The sequence below is a fragment of the Ochlerotatus camptorhynchus genome, unplaced genomic scaffold (genome assembly GCF_037179485.1).
Source record: "Ochlerotatus camptorhynchus isolate MF236.1 unplaced genomic scaffold, CSIRO-AGI_Acam_v1.1 ptg000689l, whole genome shotgun sequence".
In the NCBI taxonomy this organism is placed as follows: Eukaryota; Metazoa; Arthropoda; class Insecta; order Diptera; family Culicidae; genus Ochlerotatus; species Ochlerotatus camptorhynchus.
In genome coordinates, this window is record NW_027041166.1 from 156488 (window position 1) to 178934 (window position 22447).

Consider the following 22447-nt stretch of genomic DNA (forward strand, 5'->3'; position numbering starts at 1 on the left):
TTAACGTGAGTTACTCAGAGTTACTCGAAACTACCTCTGATTTTACTCATGATCTAGGGGCATCTCACTCTAAACTTCAGACCTAGTATCATATAAATATTTTTAAATTCTTCGTAAGTATGCTAAGTATTTTTAAGTATTTTTAAGTATTTTCATCGTAGTAACACTTGTGTAGAGGTTTGTTGTTGACTTTTTTTTGTTACATCGAGTCGTTCGCCGTGTATTTATTCATAATCATATGAAAACTCTTGTTAATGGGTGGATATTTGTATTATGTCTATGAAATAGTATTACTAATTTCTATTTTTCAGTCATTCAAAATGTTAAAATGCAAAGGTCAAGATCGACGTAACTACAAAAAACGATGATTTGCAATCGTTGGCATGAGATGCACTCGAGTATAAATTATGAGGTGTCTAATGATCGAGAGAACACAGATTGTTCATTGGCTTACATAAACCCCTTCGGTTAACAAAGATCCTATTGATGAATATATATTTTCACAAATGGATACTACCCCTACCTTCCTAGCAGCAAATCATCTGACAAAGTAGTAGTTTTTTGCAGTACATTTGAGGAACTAAACACAAGCTCAAGATGCCGAGAAAATCGTGTCACATAATATTCTTAAGGAAACCAAGATGACCAAGCGAATGGGTAGTGGAGGAATGGGTCAGGAGGGTCAAAACGTCTCATCGAAAGCAAAAATAAAGTTTATCAATTATCGATTTTCTCAATTAACGAATATGTTCTATTAAAATTCTAATACCTATTACAATTAAACATTATATTGCTTGTTTCTATTCTACATAGGAAATCCTTAATTTTAAATTCGACTATTTTAATTAATCCCATAATTGTTTCATGTTATCGTTAGACCATTATACTCCAACTATTAGTTAATGCAACGAGAGTATAGACACAGACAAACAGACGTAACTCTTTGAAAAACTTGTTCTTGAAAACATAGTATCTCAAAACATAGGACCTCAGTAACGACATCTATCAGGCTTCTCGCGGAAAACAAGCTTGCTCCCTAACTCGCAAACAATATTGCATGAAAGTTCTACAGAATGTATAGAAACGTCAAAGTGATCCGATGCCAGCGCAGCGGCGAGTAGTTCGCGAAACTGATAATATTCAAATCAACCGTTAAATGCGTGAACGAAGATACACAATGAAGAGTTACGTCTGTTTGTCTGTGGTATAGAGTAAAAAATCGATATAGAATATAAACCATATTCTCCTGGAAAGTTAAAAAGAGAGCTGTGCTGAAAACTAAAAATGTTTCAAACACGCTCCACCTTTGGTTCTAAGAAGATATCTTGCTTCGATGGTATCCAGCTACCCAACAAACAATTTTAGCTGCAGATTAGCTTATACTGCGCAAATTTGCCTGTATAAGCTGAGTTGCAGCTAAAATTGTTAGTTGGGTAAGCAGCCTTGAAGATTTTTTATCTTCTGTAATAAACATGTTCTACATTTAAAAGGTGAGAAGCTACGAGATCCGGGACAGCACCATAGTATGGTGTGAGAGGTTTTACCACTTCCAATTTTGCTTAGGCTATTCCCCGTAGCTATCGTTTGACGGGCAAAAACCTAGCGGATGGAAAGTACAATTATATCCCCTATTATAAACAATACTCACATGGAGATAAGGAATACAAATGATAGAAATCAAACCAAACGAGCAACCAACAAAAGGTCCCCATGTCTTTCAGATCAAAATGAACTCTTTTTGGTTCCAATCGAACAGATTACACCGGAAACAGTTCGTGACATACAGCTGCTCTGCTCACTCTCTCAATAAAATTAATGCTAATTCCATAACAAATTCGCCAATATCCACACAAACCTTCTGACCTTGGATAAACAAACAAATTAAATCGGTATAGCAACCCACCAAATAAACTAACGCTAGATATTTCTTAAGTATTTTTATGTATTTTCAGGTATATTTCATTTTCATTTTCATTTTCATTTTCATTTTCATTTTGCAGCGTTTGGTGGGGCAATGGGAGCGCAAGTCAATCCAAAGCCGAGGATAAAGGAAGGGTAATGGCTGAATAGTCTATGCGGACCACTTGAACGCCATGAGAAAAGGAAGGGATTGAAGAGGTCGGTCATTGGGGGGTTTTGAGGAAATGACACATAGTACTAGATTTGTGTTGCAAAATGTAAAGAAACCGAAAATCCATCTCCCACTGATTCATCCTTTCACATATATACCAAATTGATATTTTAAAGCAATAATCAAAATAAACAGACAATACATGAAAAGGCTAATTGCCAATTGCTTTAAAGGCTAGTTGCCTCCCTAAGCGGACCCCCGCATCCCAACTCTTTTGTTAATCTACTTAATGTTATTAGGCTGTCTAAATTTTCTTATTTAAGTTCGTTTTATGATTATGATATCTTATTAGTCTAATTTAATAAATAATTGAAATCTCTAATTTACCTAATCAATCATAATCATAATCATAATCAATCATAACTTGCTTTATTAAGTACCTAAACTGCTATGTAATCTAATATAGTACAACACTGTAGAAATGGTGAACACGTAATTGCTATAAGTATAAATGACCATCTGTTATTTTTCGCGAGGATAAAGTGTCATTCCATCGTTTTCCGTTGGCGGTTTAAGAAAATACTGTGCGGTGAATCAAATAAACCAATAAACAAAGTTCACACTTTTTGGTGCCTGGAAGTCATTTTTACAATCGAAGACAATAAAAGACGTGATTCGAGCAGTGTGCTTTGTGTTGGTGCTCATCTGTATTCCGCCTTCAACCAAAGATGTCACAAGATCAACTTGCACCCAAGCAGCTTCGAAGTGGTTCAACAGCTGGAAAAACAAGATCGGACTCCGACATGAGTGTGTCTGATCTTGCGAATCTAATGAAACTGCAGTTTGCATCGTATCAACAAAGTACGAAGGAAGAACTCAAGAGAATGAGTGATTCCCTGAGTGATTTCGCTTTGTGTCAAAAAACCACCAAAGAAGAACTAAAACAAATGGGTGCCTCTCTTTCGGCTCAAATGAACAAGCTGAAAGCCGATATTTCTGTTGACATCGAGCAGCTACGTGAGGAAAACAACAACACCTTTCGTAAACTGAATGTTTCCATTGAAAGGACCAAGTCGGATGCTGTGTCTGCAGTTGATCGGAATGTGCGTATGAACGACCTAATTGTCAGCGGTGTGCCGTTTACACCGAGAGAGGATCTATCTGCATATTTTTCGACGTGGTGTCAGTCTCTGGGATATGCGGAAAACTGTACACTAGACTGATGCAAATTTAGGCATTTTCGCTCCACAATGCTCAAACGGTTCCAAATCGGGTCCTGATTAGTCTCCCAAAATTTGAACTCATTTGAAAAGAAACTGACTTCGCACAAACCATTTGAAGTTTATATGGAAATTACTATAGGAAAACCAAATATGTTGTTCATATCCATCTAACAATTTACCATATCGCTCTGCTTTAAAAAATGATAACTAAGCTCGTAGAAAATTTTCTCAGCTACAACTTTGTCCTGAACCACTTTTCAATATAATGTAAGCATCAAAAGTTATCAATAATTCAAGCCACTAATGTCTTACGATTATGCTCAATCAACTGTTCAGCAGGCAACATTGGTGTTTCTGGCGCTTAGAATAAGACTCAAAAATCATGGTTGCTATGTCACACTGCAAGATACAGTGTTGCTCACAAAACAGCTGCTTGATCATGCCATAAGATTATCAATCTCTTAAACAGTTAATAAATTTTTTATTTGACGTTTGGCCCAACAACTTTATTCTGCTAAGTTGAAGCTGAGAAAATTTTCCATAAGTATAGCTTTTGAATTTTTGAACAGTGCCATATTGAAAAAGGTAAGAAGACAATGAACAAAAAGTTTGGATTTCCCATAGTAATTTCCATATAAACTTCAAATGGTTTGTGCCAAGTCAGTTTCTTTTCAAATGAGTTCAAATTTTGGGAGACTAATCAGGACCCAATTTGGAACCGTTTGAGCACTGTGGAGTGAAAATGTCAAAATTTGCATCAGTCTACTGTACACCCATGGTAGATATCAGGCGACTTACGAAAGGAACTCCAAAGGCAGGAGCCGCCAGTTTGCTGTTAATCCAGTTTGCCATAACGGTGCAGAGGAACGATTTTTTCGCACGCTATCTACGCTCTCGCAACCTATCGCTTTTGGAGATTGGATTTTCGGTGAATCAGCGAATCTTCATCAACGAGAACCTTGGGCTCGCTACGAGGGGATTACGATCCAAAGCACTGGCGATGAAGAAAAACGGACAACTTTCGGGAGTCTTCACTAGAGATGGGATCGTCTTCGTCAAAACGAATGGAAGTGATCGTGCGGTTGCTGTAATGTCCGAGAGTGAACTGGAAGATATAATGCAACGTTGACCTATCCTTTCTTGCTATTGTTTACATCCTTGCCTCCGCTCCTTTTTATCCCGTGTCTCCTCGCCTAAAAGTTAAAGTTTTTAGTTGAACTATAGTGCTGATGTTGTTGCTGTTGCTGTTGCTGCTGTTGGGCCCGAGGACTGGGCGGTACGAGAGATGAAATGGAGCGTTGCTGTATTGGTAAATAATGCTATTAATAATTATTTGCGTCACATCTTGTAAATGAAGTACAAAATTTGAAATGTTTGATAACGTAGATTTTAGTTTAGTACTCAATTATCGTTTCCTCCTAATTGCTTCCGCGTTTTCTCATGCTTATGGCTGATAATTCCATCTATCACGTCTCAACGAACGTGTGCTTACCCGGAGTAGTACTGAAATCGGCATTGGTTCAAGGGAAGCTTTCAGTGTGTTGCATCAACAGCCAGAGTATTTGGGCTCGCAAGCTTAGTAAACTCGACGAATTACGCCTTTCTATAGCAAGAGTTGATGTTGTTTGTTTGACTGAGTCCTGACTCAATGAGAGAATAGATAGCACCATTTTATCAATGCAAGGTTATAATCTCGTTAGACATGACAGAGTGGGACGACTAGGAGGGGGAGTTCTGATTTATATAAAAAAAGGAATCAAATTCAATGTTGTCGGGAAATCGGAAAATCGAGCTAATGTATCGCAGACCGAATACTTAGCGCTGGAAATTTCAATACGAAATGATAAAATCCTCCTTGCTTGTTTCTATAATCCTCCTGAAGTTGATTGCACTGACGATATTGACAACATTTTACTGAACTTTGGAACTAATTACGGCCATACACTTTTACTTGGAGACTTCAATACAAACCTACTTAATATTAATGCTACCAGAACCTCTAGATTAATGTCAGTTTTTTCATCGTTCAATCTTTCTACTCTAGGAAATCAACCAACATTTTTCCATACGAATGGGTCTTCTCAGTTAGATTTAATGCTTTTTAATGATGAGTCCAAAGTTTTAAGATTTAATCAAATAGATGTCCAGATGTTTTCCAATCATGATCTTATATTTGCTTCGTTTGATTTTGCCATTTTGCGATAACATAACTTCTTTTCGGGATTACAATTCCATGGATGTTGATGGGCTGTTGGATGCTTATAATGAACTCGAGTGGTTGAGTTTCTATCAAACTGCCGATTCACACACTCTTTTAGAGTTTTTCAACACTGCTATGACAAATCTGTACGATGATTTCGTTCCTACTCGTGTTCTCAATTCAGATAAAAAAGAAAACTCCTGGTTTAACAGTTCAATAAGCAAAGCTATGGTTGATCGTGACTTGGCGTACAAAGCGTGGAAAAATTCAAAGCTCATTGATGATCACAATTTATTCAAACGACTACGCAATAAAGTCAACCAGCTCATTCATAATGCGAAAAAAAACTATTTTACAGTGCATCTAGATCCCAAATTACCCGCCCAAGAATTATGGAAAAGATTAAAATCAATGGGTGTTGGTAAAACCAACTCTTGTCCGATCAACGGATTAAATGTGAAATTGATGTAAGTTTCGCCAAGAACTTTAGCTGTTCTAGTAATTCGAATGAATATAATTTCCAAAGTCAAAATGAAGAACACATTCCTGAGAATGAATTCTACTTTGATATCGTCAGTGAGGTCGATGTAATTAATGCAATGTATCATGTAAAATCAAACGCAGTTGGACTAGATTTGCTTCCATTGAAATTTTTGAAAACTATTTGCCCTTTAGTTATAAAACCAATAACTCACATATTTAATTCCATCATCTTATCCAGCCGATTTCCCGATGGATGGAAAAAGTCAAAAATTATTCCCATAAAAAAGAAATCTTCCAGTGATGCCATAGTAGAGGAAATTATGTTTTGAAACCCACTTTGGTATTTAACAACCAAAATATTGAATTTAAAGAGCATGCTACTAGCCTTGGAGTGACAATTCAAGAAAATTTCTCATTTGACAAATTTATCTTAAAACAGTGTGGCAAAATATTTGCTGTTCTGAAAACACTAAACCTAGCCTGCTCATTCCTTAGTGTGGACACCAAGATTAAATTATTTAAAAGCTTGCTTTTTCCTCACTTCATTGCATGCGATTTTCTTTTGTTCGAAGTTTCGTCTTTCGCTCTGTCTAGACTACGAGTTGCACTTAATTCTTGCGTACGCTATGTTTTTAACTTAAATAGATTCTCAAGTGTTTCACACCTACAACATCAACTCATTGGTTGTCCCTTTGATAAATTCGGTCACATGAGAAGCTGCTTGTATCTGTTCAGTCCTGCTGCCACAAAACAACCCGGCTATTTGTTCAATAAATTGGAGTCTTTCAGAAGCAATCGATCGAGGAAGTACAAACTGCCGCGCTTCAACACATCATGGTATGGAAAATCCTTTTTCGTTAGAGGCGTGATTCAATGGAATTTACTTCCCAACGATTTAACATTAGAAAAATCATTCTTAGCATCATTCTTATTGAGTACTTCAACTAAACAAAAATGTTTGGTCAATTAATGAATGAGTCAAGATTTAACAAAATCAGTATGGATTAATATTAATTTGAATTAGTAATCGTGACGCCAATTCTACGTGGAAAAACATATGTAACAATTATAAAAAGACGAATGTCTTATGTTACAGATTAGTATTGAATAAATAATAATAATAATAATAATAATAAAATTTAACGTGTTTCAAGTAATTTTGACTTTGATCTATATTTATTATATCTTAGATCGACCCAGGTGACACCTTCAAGTGACTAAAATGCTTCACTTTGAAATTAGTTTCCCAGCTGATTTTTAAATTATATAAGGTATATGCTCCAACTACACTCACACGTTTCCACTATGTCGTCCCACAAAATTACGTATGGATATGTCACAATAGAAGCACGCCACAGTGGAAATCCCGAGCCATAATTCAAACACTTATCCCAAACCAAAATGAAGCATATATAAGATTAGTTACAATACCATGGTGGTGTTTAATATTGTTCCCTGATTAATGCTTCAATGAAAACAACAATGAAAGCTTGTCACGCAAATAGAAGGAGCACCGTTGGGCACTTTCTGAAATATTTCAATAGTATAATTCCCTTGCAAACCCAAATAAATCTATCTGCGTAAAAATAAATAAAATAAGAGTGATTTGCGGCAAAACCCGCCAGTATCGCACCCAACGTCAGTGCCTATACGTAAGCGTACTACAACGTGGCTTTCAAATAAAGGAGTAACAAGTGTGATACTATCACTTCAGACTAGAACTTTGGTTCTCTTATGCAATGGTTCATCAGAGAGGGGAAGCCCACTATGAAGCATAAGATTAGGCCCGCCCACCAACGTCCAGGTTAAAAACTAGCCAAGGGGAGGGCACTAAGAACTTTATTTGTATATGAGGGAAAATACAAAGCTTAGAGTGGGATGCCCCTAGCTCATGATCAAAAGCTGTCTTGTCCCTTGGATGTTCCGGATCTTCCAGAGTACCACTTAGGGCCCATATTTCAGCAAAAAATCCAAATGCGGTCTGCTGATACATCATTTTCCATAAAATTGCAGCGCTCTAGGATAAGTATCAAAAATTTACCACTTTTACTGTTCACGGAGAACAAATTCGTTAAGTTAAGATAACAATCCTAATAGTTACTTTCACATGGAAAAATATTGTTGTTTGAAAGAAACCTATAGTTATTCCAACATTAATTTGACGGTCAACTCAATTATATCTACCTAATAGATTCAACTGTTCATCTTATACTCAATTCAACTGTTCATCTTATACTCAATTCAACTATAACTTTGATCAATTATAACAACCGTCAAATGTAATTCAGTTATATAATTTGGTTTCAAGTGATCATCATAAATCCACATTCTTTTAACTTGTGATGCGTAGAGCAGGCGATAAGATAGCTGGCTCTCACGCAGATGAACACGGTTCAAATCTTAGTTGAATGTTCTTGTTTACCTTTTTTATGATTTTGCAGTTGTGTTTTTGATCTCGGTAAAGAAGCAAAACAAACATCCTTAATATCTCGATAATAAAGAGCAGTCCGTTTAATAAACATTGTAAAATTTTGCTTCCCTAACAATAGTTTTCTTGAATCAACATAGTTGTATTTTGTTGTATTTTGAAGTTTGACGTTTGTTCATCTACTGAAAAATATAGTTGCGCCAACCGCGGAGCCAACTATGGACTATAGTTGTTGCCCTCTATATATAGTCAAATCAACTATAGTTTCGGGTTATCTCTAAAACAATTGAACAATATAGTTATTTTGACCGGAAAAATAATTGCATCTGCTAAAATTTGTTCTCCATATTGTCTTGGATTTCCCAGATGACCACTCCGTGGGTCCCAGGGTCCATATTCCGGTCACAAGTTCAAATCTGGTCTGATAACACATCTACAAGCATTTTCCAAAAAACCACATAACCCTAGGCAGGCTTGCAATTACTCATTACAGCTAAAATGCTATTTTTCGTAATTATGAAACATTGAGATACTATAATGATAATTTTTATTTGTAAGATGCAAGAAGAGGTGGTAAAGTTTGTGTATGGCATATATTTTTTTTTCAATTTTGCTTTCAGAAGGTCACAACTAGCGATTTTATGATCGCTGATTGCTCGCTCATCGCGCTGCTCATCGTTACAGCTAATCGCTAGTTGTGACCTTATGAAAGCAAAATTGACAAATTTTATATTGAAGTAATGAAATTGGGTTGTTAGCGGAATGCTAAATAAAACAGCAAAAGGGTTTATCTTCCATTTAATTCCACTTAATTAATTTTGGTATCCATGACAGATACGTATTTCGACTACAATGTGCAGTCTTCATCATGTGGGAATGACACTGATGAAGACTGCACATTGTAGTCGAAATACGTATCTGTCATGGATACCAAAATTAATTAAGTGGAATTAAATGGAAGATAAACCCTTTTGCTGTTTTAAATTTTATATGTCATACACAAACTTTACCACCTCTTCTTGCATCTTACAAATAAAAATTATCATTATAGTATCTTATTGTTCCATAATTACGAAAAATAGCATTTTAGCTGTAATGAGCAATTGCAAGCCTGACCCTAGGATGAGTATCAAGAATTTATCACTTTTACGGTTGTCCCGGATCTGCCAGAGGACCGCTCTGTGGCAGTCTCCATATTCCAGTCAAAAGTCCAAATTTGATCTAATAACAAATCTACAAGAATTTTTCAAAACGACCACAGGGCTCTATGATGAGTATCAAGAATTTATCACTTTTAAGGTTGTTCCGGATCTTCCAGAGGACAACTCAGTGAGCCCCAGAGTTCGTATTTCAGTCCCAAGTCCAAATTTGGTATGATAACAGAAATACAACCATTTTCCAAAAAAAAAAACATGGCGCTCTAGGATGAGTTTTAAGAATTGACCACTTTTACGGATGTTCCGGATGTTCCAGATCCTTTTGAGAGCTATAGGAATCTGACATGACCCAATCTACGCTACAGGAATATTGAACCGAGTTTTATGTAGCCAAATAAACAAGTTTCCCAAAAAATCCTGCAATCATATACAAGTAAATAAAATAAAAAAGAAAGTTGGTCTGTTATTTACCCTGTCTGACCCAGCTAACTACTGATGAAAATCCGGCTTGGTGGTCAGAAACAACTTTATTTTTCCCATAAACTATACACTTGAGTGAGTAAGTGTTTAAACGAGTGTTTGAAAAATGAGCTACAGGTGATTTGTTACAATTTGAAATCTTTACCTGGTATTAACATGTTAAGAAAAACAGCTACTAAAAAATTTGGCAACACTGCTTAACCATGCCATTGTTGATATGCATTTTTCAGCAGCAGGAAAAACTATTGCATTTAAAATTCAGCATCCATCCGACGGAGACGAAGCCTCAATTTGTCAACCTTCCGCACCTTAAATCATGCTAGCCCTGTTTGCCCCCCCCCCCCCCCCCCCCTTCACCTACCAGGCCTAAATTTGTCATCGTAGTCACCCACCACCACCGCCGCCACCACACCACACAACATCGCGTACCCGAAAAACTTGTGATGAGTTCTAGGTATTTTCTTAATGTTTAAACAAGTTGACCTAGTTTTCTCGACTTTCTTCTCGTGTTATCACGTTTCTCCAGTTTCGTCAACAGTTCTCATTCCCTGCGCGCTGCCGTATTTTGCCCAAAAGATATAGTTCTGCAGTGGAAGCAGCAGCAGCAGTAGCGGTAGCGTGTAGCTGCTTGAGGGGAACTTCTTCAATCCATTTGCTCGAGTTTTTTTTTTTTTTGCCTCCTCCCTACCACTCCACTCGAATCATTTTAGAGTCATATCAGTAGATGACAAAAGAGGGGTGGCGGCTGGGGTAAAAAGATACGTTTTCCTCGACAGGATATTGTTAACATTCGCCATTGATATTGATTGGAAAAGCAGTTGTGCATCGCACAAGCATTCCATTTTGGGAAGTGGGGAAAGAAGGGGATACGAGAATGGAAGTCACAAACATAAATGAAGGCTGCTCGTTGGATGACTGACATACACAAATAGGTATCTCCACCGCAAGTGAGGCAGCAGCTCGCTACTTGGATATGTTTGACGGCATGATGTTCCGAGACTCATCTCGGCTTACCATGGGAAATAGGGCAGCTGCAAGGAGTGAGAGATGAGTGATTCGTTTTTAGAATAGTGATGATGATTTCGATCAACATTTGTAGCCTTCGGGTAGCAGTTTGGATGAGGTTAGTAGAAGATGTCTAGTATGCAGCTGCATCCGATATACGGAACGATATTTGAATGTTTGTCATTTCTAACCGTGTTCTGATTTTCTAGATATGTTTTTTTTTTGATTAAATTCCTATCCAATCTTTCCAATAATCGCATAACAGTCCCATTAGAATATGAAATAAAGCTAAGATGTGACTGTTATGCTTTTGACGTAGGACTACGTCTGTGATTTCTATATGGGAGTACACTTTGTGCAAACCGAAAATGGAACATGTAACAAAATTATGAAAGATTTTGAACGTTAATAACTCAGCTACCCCTGGACCAATTTAAATCAACAGAAATATTTCTACGCGTGTTTTAAGTTTAAGACTATCATTTTTCAAAATGTCTCAATTGAAAATTTTACGAATGTGCAACTGTTGCTATGATAATTAATATTATCACCGATTGCCTGCGAAAAGCGATTTCCCTAACACAGATTTCAAAGTTGAATTCCATCCGCTCTCACCAAACGGTGTTTATTCAATCACCGCGTGGTGAGTGGTGGTGTTCTTCAGTACACAACGAAAGGCTCCCCGCAAGCAGCTAGCTATCAATGATGGCCTCAACCGCTGATCGGATTCAGTTCCAATAGCAGCAGCAGCAGCAGTGCTTTTGGCGCGTGGCGTTGAACATTGTTCTCCAGTACACAAAGAAAGGCTGCCTGCAATCAGCGAGCTGCAGCCCACATGAGTATCCATAGAAGGAGAAAGAAGCCGCACCGCTACTGATGATGTCTACGAAATCGAACAGATGATGTGGTATTATTTGGGCAACATTGATGATTTGATTGAACCTAGCTTTCCTATCAATGACATTCTCCCATAGGGGTAGGCAGTAGCAGTAGGTAAGAGATTTCAAAGTTTGCTTATTTGATAATACCCGAAAATAATGACACACGCTATGTCTAAAGGCACTTATTTTGCAAGTTGCAAATATGACAAGGAAATTTTGAAATATTTAGGTTGTTGACATTTTTACTTGAAAGTAATAAAAAACATTTGTTTGAATATTTTTTTCCAGAAAAAAAGATTATTTTTTCCTACAACTTTGTCTCAGACGACATTTCGATCAGGAGTGCCGTTTCCTTCCCTTTTTGAAAATTTTTTCAAGATCCAAAATAGCCGAATTTTAGCAAAAATGTTAATCATTACTTATAATAAACAACTATGCAAGGTGTCGTGCAAATCGGAGAAGGTCGAGTTTTCCCGATTTTCCGACGTAATTTGTGATTAGCCCCGGTGCCTTTCGAATTGTTTCATTATTTATGAACGGCCTTGTATTTGAAATGTTATTCGAGTAACTAAAAAATGAGACAGTTATGATTTTGGTGTGATTGTTTTGATAAAAAGTAGAAGGGTCTGTGCCTAGGGGCACGAACGGAAGCTTGACGTAGGACCGCTTATGGACGGAAGATATGTGAAGAGCATTTAGTTCTTTTAATTGATCGATCATTTATTATCTTAACTTTTTCCGTTTTTGAATTGTAGGCGTGCCAAATTTGTAATATTTTTTTTTAAAAGAGAAAGTTGATGAAGAGAATCGATCAAAATCACTTGCACCCCTGCTTCCAAGTTTGGTTACAAGATTACAACTCTGGAGAGCATTTTGGTTCGTCGTTGGGGGCGTGTGGTTCTGAATATGGGCAAACAGGTACAGATAAATTATAGTCCAACTCTTTACTGCAATAAACATGTTGGTCCTGAAAAGGGCCATTTTGATGCCAAAGTTGGTGATGATTTAACCTCCGAAACCGTACTGAGTGCGTCTGTCGCTTCAAAGCGTAGACGACATCCATGGCCACTTGCGTTTAGCGTGTTCAGAGTAGGTGACAGCATCACGGATCACATTTTTTAGGAACACCTTTAACACACCTCGTGCTTTCTCGTAGATCATACCGGAGATACGTTTGACACCGCCACGGCGAGCCAGATGACGGATGGCGGTTATTACGAAGAACCTTGCGATGACGCTTGGCGATTCTTTAACCAAGACCTTTTCCTCCTTTGCCACCACCAGTCATTGTTGCTTGTTGGCTAGAAAAGTGGACTACATAGCCTGTCACCACCTTCCTACTGCTGCTATTGATGCTTCTGCTGCCTGCTCACCACGCCGTCCGGAACGAAAATGAGTTGAGGCTAAACAGCAGCGCTCTTTCGCAGGTTAAAGCAGAATGATGTGTAACCAGTGGTACTCGATTATGACGACTGGGTTTGGAAAGAACGTTTATTTCATGAAAACAGGGATAAAATTATCACTTTTTATTTATACATTGGACAATGCTTGACATTACCACTTTTTCAATCGTTTTTTTTGTTGAAAATCATAAGTTGAAAGCATTGCTATTGATGCGTAGAAATATTTCTGATCGATTGATGATAAAATAATTGAAAATGGTCCAGGGGAAGCTGAGAAATGTATGTTCAAAATCTTTCATAATTTTGTTACATGTCCCATTTTCGGTTTTCACAAAGTGTACCCTCATATAGAAATCACAGACGTAGTCCTACGTCAAAAAGAGCAAAATTACAATTCAACCGAGTGGACAGTTTAAGCATAAAAACCTTGCAGGGGGGGGGGGGTCAGTAGAGGATATTCATTGGATAAAAGGGACCGTGAAAGAGAACACTAGAATTGAATGATTTTTTTTCCGACTGTTTCATCTTAGTACACTACAGTCTTTTTACACGGTTTTTTGAAACAACACGGTTTTTTTTTTAAACAACGCGATTGAAGAGCCGAAAAATTCTAAGTGTTTTCTGAGGAATGGACTTAGCCAAAAAACAAACTTGGAAGTGTACTTGATTCATCGGACAATATGGGTACATATTTTCAGAACGGGAACGACGTACAGAGGCCAGAAAACGATGAATCACGCCATTTTGGAATCAAGATGGTGACTTCCGGTTTGTGGAAAACTATCAAATACCTCACAATATATTTATTTTCTGAACGAGATCGACGCTTAGAGGCCGGAAATCGATAGTTGACGCCATTTTGGAATCCAATATGGTGACTTCCGGTTTGTGTAAAAACTATCAAATACCTTACAATATACTACCCATAATCGCATAACAGTCCCATATGGATAGGAAACCAAGCAAAGATGGGACTGATATGCGATTATGGGCAGTATAGGTATTTTCTAAACGAGAAGGACGTTTAGAGGCCGGAAATCGATTGTTGACGCCATTTTGTAATTCAAGATGGCGTCTTCCGGTTTGTGAAAAACTGTCAAGCAGCCAACTATAAGGATATGTTCGGAACGGGGACGATGTGCCGGAAATCGTTGCCAGACGCCATTTTGAATCCAATATGGCGGCCATTGGTCCAATAAAAACTGTCAAATACCCTACAATATGGGTATTTTCGGATAAGGGACGACGTGTAAAGGCCGGAAATTGATGCCAGACGCCATCTTGGAATCAAGATGGCGCCTTCAGGTTTGTTGAAAAGCTAACAAATACCTTAGAATATAGGTATTTTCTGAACGAGAACGACGTTTAGAGGCTGGAAATCGATGGTTGACGCCATTTTGGAATCCAAGTTGGCAACTTCCTGTTGTGTTAAAAATTTAGAATACGCTTCAATATGGACGTTTTTGGAACAGGGAGTAATAGTACCTAATATAACTAAAACTGCAGCTCACTTATTGAACGTATTTGGAACTGGAACATAACTGAGTACAGTAGTGAAACATTGGAATTTAATTTAAAGCTTGATTTCAGGGTTTGCTTCAGGACATACCGCGCCCTGGTAGTAACAGTTGAAGAGTCTTCAATGTTTAATTGGCTGAAACCCGATTTCAGTAACAAGGATTCTTCATTCATAAACATAAAAATAATCCCTCAAAGTCCATTCGCTCATTCTAGAAAACAATATAATTATCAAAGTTCTATTGCCGATATACTCAATCGTAAAATGAAGCACTTTCATACATTTAAATGGCAAATACTGATATTTATTGGACTGAGCTAGAAAGATATGAGGGATTATTTTTTAGCGCAGGAGTCTACTTTGTAACAAAATGCGCAACATAGATTATCGAAAATAAACGTCATTTATAAACTTTTTGCATAAAATTTTCTCGAATCTTGACGTTTATTGGTTTGAGCAGTTAATTTTAATGATGCCCAAAAATCATAGGTTGCTCAGTTTTTTAAAGGATTTAGAAGCAAAGCTTTCACTAGTCTTTAAAGAGCAATCCTACATACGTAGACTGATACCCGTACAAACTGATGTGACCGCTCCAAATAATCTAGAACAGATTACACCACACGAAATGAAATGGCCTTATTATCTCACAAACCTGGTTCATTTGTCCCTTACGAACAATTTCGATTGTATTCGAAGTTTCATAGAATTCTGATAGGTGAAATCTGAAAATCGGTTTTCGCTATTTGGCTTGCAATGCTCCACTGCAGCATTCACGATGATCGGGATATTGAGGAACAGCATACTTACCTTACCAATCAGGCTAAGGCCTTGTTGTCCTCTGCTGTCCGAAGAAGTCATCTCCACTCTACTCGATCCATGGCCACAGTTCGCCAGCCTCGTAGTCTGCGAAGGGTCCGCAGGTCGCCTTCTACTTGGTCGATCCACCTTGCCCGCTGCGCGCCTCTTCTTCTTGTTCCTGTTGGGTCGCGTTGTAGAACCATTTTCACTGGGTCATCGTGCGGCATTCTTACGACGTGCCCAGCCCACCGTAGTCACCCGATTTTTGCAATGTGGACGATGGATGGTTCTCCCAGAAGCTGGTGCAATTCGTGGTTCATTCGTCTCCTCCACATTCCGTCATCCATCTGCACTCCACCGTAGATGGTACGCAACACCTTCCGTTCGAAAACACCAAGGGCGCGTTGGTCCTTCACGAGCATAGTCCAGGTCTCGTGGCCGTAGAGGACCACCAGTCTAATCAGCGTCTTGTAGACAGTCATTTTCGTGCGGTGGCGAATTTTATTCGACCGGAGCGTCCTCCGGAGTCCAAAGTAGGCACGATACCCTGCTATAATGCGTGTTTGGATTTCTCTGCTGGTATCATTTTCGGTGGTCACCAGTGAGCCCAAATACACGAACTCATCGACCACCTCGATTTCGTCACCGTCAATCTGAACTCGGGGTGGGAGGCTAACATTGTCTTCCCTAGAACCTCTTCCTTTCATGTATTTTGTCTTTGATGCATTGATGGCAAGTCCAATCCACCTAGCTTCAGCCTTCAGTCTGATGTACGTTTCCGCCATCGTCCCAAAGTTCCGTACCATGATGTCGATGTCATCGGTAAAACCAAGAAGCTGGATGGACTTTCTGAAGATCGTGTCACTCGTGTCTATCCTAGCTCTTCTAATCACACCTTCTAACGCGATGTTGAATAGCAGACACGAAAGTCCATCACCTTGCCGTAACCCCCTTCGTGATTCAAAAGGACTCGAGAGTGTGTCCCCTACTCGAACAACGCACATTGGAATTTGAAATCGATGAGGAACACCATAATCAGGAAGTTTATATGTACCGTGATGTATCCTAATACCAATCAGTTCACGTGGGTCAAAGCGTTGAATATCAAACCGATTTGTCGCGAAATATCGGTAAAACTATGTAACTTTGTGCTCACACTACCGCTGTGTTGTGAGAAAATTCCTAAATTATATGAACTGAGCATCTGGAAGGTCTTTACCTCCAGAAGAACTTTATCATAAACGAATTTTTTTTTAGGTCATCAGGGCTTAGAAGTATGTACAGACACAATTGTAAAGCACACTGCTCAGTTTTTTTACATCGAATTTTAAAATACCGAGGTTTTTCATACGGTTTTTTTTTAAACAGCGCGTTTTTTTACACGGTTCTTTACACGGTACGTATCCCCCGTGTAAAAAAGTAGTGTATTCTTCTTTGGTAGAAGTGTTCGTCTTTTGAAGCTATCCACGAATCAAGCCATTTTGTAATATGAGCGAAACTGCTGATCAGCCAGACCATGTGCCATCGAACGGAACAGTAAATAATCGGATGGCGCATATCTGGAGAATATGCTGCGTAAGGTAGGACTTCTCATTTGAGTGTTTCCAAGTAGGTTTGGCAACGTGAGGCCGAGCGTTGTCATGCTGTAGAATCACTTTTTCACATTTGCTCGTATTGTGACCGTTTCTCGCGCAGTACTCGGCTTAATCGTATCAATTGAACTTGATACCATTCCCCATCTGTGATGGTTGCGTTCGGTTTCAACAGCTCATATTAAATAACACCGACCTGGTCCCACGCAGCGTGAATACTCGGCCAAGCCGATGACGTAGAAGGATGACCGGGCATGGGTTCCTGTAATTAATCCATTTTTCATGACCCGCCCCGATGCAATGAGGAAAACTCTTCCTTTTTTACCACTGAAGCAGTTGTTCACATTCTTGGCTTCAAATCAGAAAGAACCCAAGTTCCTTCCTTGAGAGAGAGAGAGAGAGAGAGAAAGATAGAGAGAGAGAGAGAGAGAGAGAGAGAGAGAGAGAGAGAGAGAGAGAGAGAGAGAGAGAAGAGAGAGAGAGAGAGAGAGAGAGAGAGAGAGAGAGAGAGAGAGAGAGAGAGAGAGAGAGAGAGAGAGAGAGAGAGAGAGAGAGAGAGAGAGAGAGAGAGAGAGAGAGAAGAGAGAGAGGAGAGAGAGAGAGAGAGAGAGAGAGAGAGAGAGAGAGAGAGAGAGAGAGAGAGAGAGAGAGAGAGAGAGAGAGAGAGAGAGAGAGAGAGAGGGAGAGAGAAGAGAGAGAGAGAGAGAGAGAGAGAGAAGAGAGAGAGAGAGAGAGAGAGAAGGGTTAGTAATTTCCATTTAATTCCACTACCTTATTTGTTTATCCTTGACAGATACACGTATTTCGTCTACAATGTGCAGACTTCTTCAGTATCTTGTACTCGAGTATTAGAACAAGACACTGAAGAAGTCTGCACATTGTAGACGAAATACGCGTATCTGTCTAGGAAAAACAAATAAGGTAGTGAAATTAAATGGAAATTACTAATCCTTCTCTCTCTCTCTCTCTTTATATTTATTTATTTATTTATTTATTTCGTCAACCAACGTAGACTAGTACATATTAGAATACAGTTTTGTTTTCTTAATTTATTTATTTATTTCGTCAACTTTGGACAAAAAGGTTAAAAGTATAATTTTTTCTTTAATAAAAATTAATCAGTGTCAGCTTTCCTATTTTTTATGAGTTATAATGTCTTATGGAGTAAATATATTGTTTTAGTTTATGCCGAGACATTGTAAAGTGAATGGTTTCGCAGTATAGATTGTAAGAGGCCATCATGCGGTTTAATGGCCCATATTTTGCATAATTTGAGCAATGATGTTTTAAGGCAAATAAATTTCGATTTCGGCGTTGCCGAGTAGGTGCATGGAAATTTAATTTTGATAGGCGATATATAGTGTTTTAATTGTGTATGGGTCCTGAAAGTTTTAGCAAAAGCGATTGATAAAGCCTAGCATGTTATTTGCCCTGTGCAGTGGTGGCACGAGTCCTGGAGTTTAACATTTTTTCCTTAACATTTGATACTTTTTGCGATAACCATTTTGACGACACACAAAAACAAACTGGCAAGCGGCAAAAATGTCATGACATTTCTAAACTGTTTTTCTGCGAGCGACAGAACATTTTCGCACAAAGAAGCAGACAAGACCGGCAGCGCGCGCAACATAAATTTATGTCGTGTAGAATTTTGCTGATTTCTGGCTAATTACTGCATTTATTTGATGTTCATTGCATGGAATTAAAGGATAAGAATGAAGACTGACCACTCATAAGCATTGATGTTAAAATTATGCGTAAATAAGGGAGTTGGTAATTTACTGTCACACGCAAGCCTGCAGCTAAAATTTCATTACAATAAACTGTTTGGAAAAATCAGGCTGCGAGATTTTATTTATTCTCTATCTCCGCTGTTCGCTTGGAATGTAGTTATAAACGGCCGCCCGTGTGCTGGCTGTTTTGTTTCGCTCTGGACGATGGTTTTTCAAAAAATGTACTGTTGCCACCTCTGGCCCTGTGAATAATTATGTTGTAATGGTCTATGAAAGTTAGTTTAGAGTCTAAGATAATTCCTAAATCCCTAACTCTTTCACATTTTTCTACATTTTGATTTCCTAGTGCAATTGAAATATTTGAAGTTGTTCTTTTCCTTCTAGATGATATTAAGTTACATTTTCTAACATTCAATTCTAGTAGACTTTTATTGCACCATATGTAGAATATGTGTATTTCATTCCGGAATATATTGATGTCTTCTTCATTTCTTATTTCCAAAAAGAGCTTCATGTCATCGGCATAAATAAGCAATTTAAGTTTTTTGAGAATGAAAGAAATGTCGTTTACGTATAGAATAAAAAGAAGAGGTCCCAAATGAGAGCCTTGGGGGACGCCTGAAGTGACTTCAGTTGGACTCGATTTCTTTCCGTTGAATTTAATTATTTGTTGGCGGTTAGTTAAATATCATTCAAGCCATTTTAGGAGCCCTGACTCAATTCCAATTTTTTGCAATTTAAAAAGTAGCATCGGTATGTCTATGCGGTCAAATGCCTTGCTAAAGTCTGTATAGAGAGCTTCTACGTGGTTTCCATTATCCATTGCATTCAATGAATAGTCTATAAATTCAAGTAAATTTGTCGAGGTCGAGCGACCCTTGAAAAAGCCGTGTTGCATGTCAGTAAATCTATTTTTGATTTGGAGAAATAATTTTTCGTTGACAATTGCCTCGAAAAGTTTAGGAATGCAAGAGATAATGGCTATACCACGATAATTACGTACGTCAGATTTTCGGCTACATTTAAAGATAGGCACTAGGAATGAGCTTTTCCAAGTTTTTGGGAAGGTTCCAGATTCCAGGGACATATTAAAAATCCAGAACAATGGAGCAGTGAGTTCCATTGCTAGACATTTAATAAATACTGGAGGAATTCCGTCAGGTTCAGGACCTTTTGAGGCGTCTAAATTTTTAAAGCCTGCAAAATATCCTGCAGTTGAAGTTGATTGAGGCCAATGTCCCTTGAAAATTCTGGAAAAAAATGCAAAAGAATCGCGGTCGCGATCTTCTTCAGAAAATGTCGTATAGATTTCTTGAAAAAAATTTGCAAATAGATTGCAGTTTTTTTCCGAGCTATCACCGACATTTTCGTCGAGTTGCATAATTGAAGGAAAATTGTCAGATTTTAATTTGTTTTTTACGTAATTAAAGAAGTTCTTTGGACAGGACTTTATTTCATGTTCTGTTTTTGCATTATATTCTTCAAATGCAGTACTGATAGCTAAATTCAGTTGATCGCATATATCCAAATAAATTAATAAATTATTACTACTATTGTGTTTTTTATAAATTTTATGTGCTTTTTGCTTCCGATTTTTCAAGTGTTTTATTTATCTGTTATACCAGACTGGATTTTGTGGGTTTCTGTTGCGTTTTTTTTTTCTTCAAAGGAATTTCTTCCGAAATTATTTCTGTTAAAATTTTGTAGAACACGTCTATACCAATTTCGACATTTCCTACATGCCTTAAAATTAGTTGCCAATTGACACTGTTTAATTTAAATTTTATTTTTTCGTAGTCTGCTAATTTGTATTCAAAGACTTCTTCGTATTCGCAGTCGTTGGGTCTTTGGTTTTCATGCACAAATAAAGAATATTCAATTGCTGTGTGAAACGCTTCATTTTTTCACAGTGGATTTAATGATTCGGTCGCACAGAAATCTTCATAAATATTCGTTAGTAAAAAGTCCAAATAGCAATTTTGTTGGTTTTTGACGTGGTTAATTTGGTTCAGTCCTAAATTAGCAGTTTTGTCAAAAATTAACTGCAATGTTTCATTATCCCCAACGACAACGGAGTAAGATACATTCATTTTCAGAGTCCAGAATGAAGTCAGCATGGCGTTGATTGAAAGTGGTTTGTTAAACGGAACGCTTGCCACTTTAAGAAAACCGATTATCGCATCATAGTCCTAATCCGGGAACTATGTCACTCCATGTTCTGCCTTCCATTTCACTGAGCTTACAAAGGAGACATGGCTCACATATCACTTTTCCACCCGAAACCACAAACCCTAAATCAATTACGTCTGCACTGTCGGTTGATTGAACCCGTCGCACATACAACAAACACTGAAACTGATTGCTTGACGCGCCCATAATAGGTACAATGGTGTCCTGTTCGGTTGTCTTGTTTATGCAGCAAAGACGCTTTCCCCTTGATACATATGTATCTACATATCCTATAGTTATGGCATAGATGGGTTGCAGCACCACAAAAGCCACCAATTTCTAATCAATAGCACCAAAGAGGCAAGCCTTACCGGCGTCAGACAAGTAAACAACCGCATATTTCTTCGTCATCGTCTCGTCATCTAGCTTACAATTTCATTAACAATATTATACCACCCCAGTGCTACCAGGAGCTTTCTTGGGTGTCTGTGTCTTGGGTGCCTACCTCTCGCACCGAGCTCCTCAACGCAAAAGGAAGGGGTTTGGGAGAAGCCCATTAAATTCTATGAAACAGAATGTACAATTTATTGTACATCATCATCATAATCATTTCGTCTTCTTGCGAGTGTGTCGAACCGAAACCCAATGCTCCCTCCTGGACAGACGGTCAGGCGTGGTGGTTGGAAAGTGTGGTCGTGTGGTGCCGCACCCGTCACCCAGTGGATGATTTCTTCCCACTCGGTGACTGGTTCGGTCTACCACGTCGCAGCTCTTGCCGTAGTAAGCCTGAATAAATATTACACAATCGATCAGAATATGGTGGTGTATGAAGTTTCAGCTGTTACTTTGCTGGCTGATGATGTCAGTTGCTTCTGCTTCTGAATGCTGAATAGAGTGAATGAGCTTACTCATCTTGAGACGGTGGCCACGTGGATGGATCTAGCAGCTGCTGCTGCTTGAGAAAAACAGCGGAAGGGATGATGGGTTGAAATGAGTGATCCAATCCTGACGAAATTTTTTCTTAACAAGTCAATCTCACGATTTCCATAAAAAAAAAATAACGATGATCACCCTTATCTAAGAGCTCTTTCTACCAAAAATGTTATGTTTCTAGTTTGCATAATCCAAAGAACCCCAGCTTCACCTCAAATCGTTGAAAATAGATTCCCTTACTTCAGAAGCTTTTCTAAAGTTCTAAAACGTGCAACAAAGAAATCGTCAAAGAACCGGCAGTCAAAAGACAATACAGCCATCACACGAACAGAAAGTCCCCAAGTCCCACAGTCGCCGGCACGAACAACACCA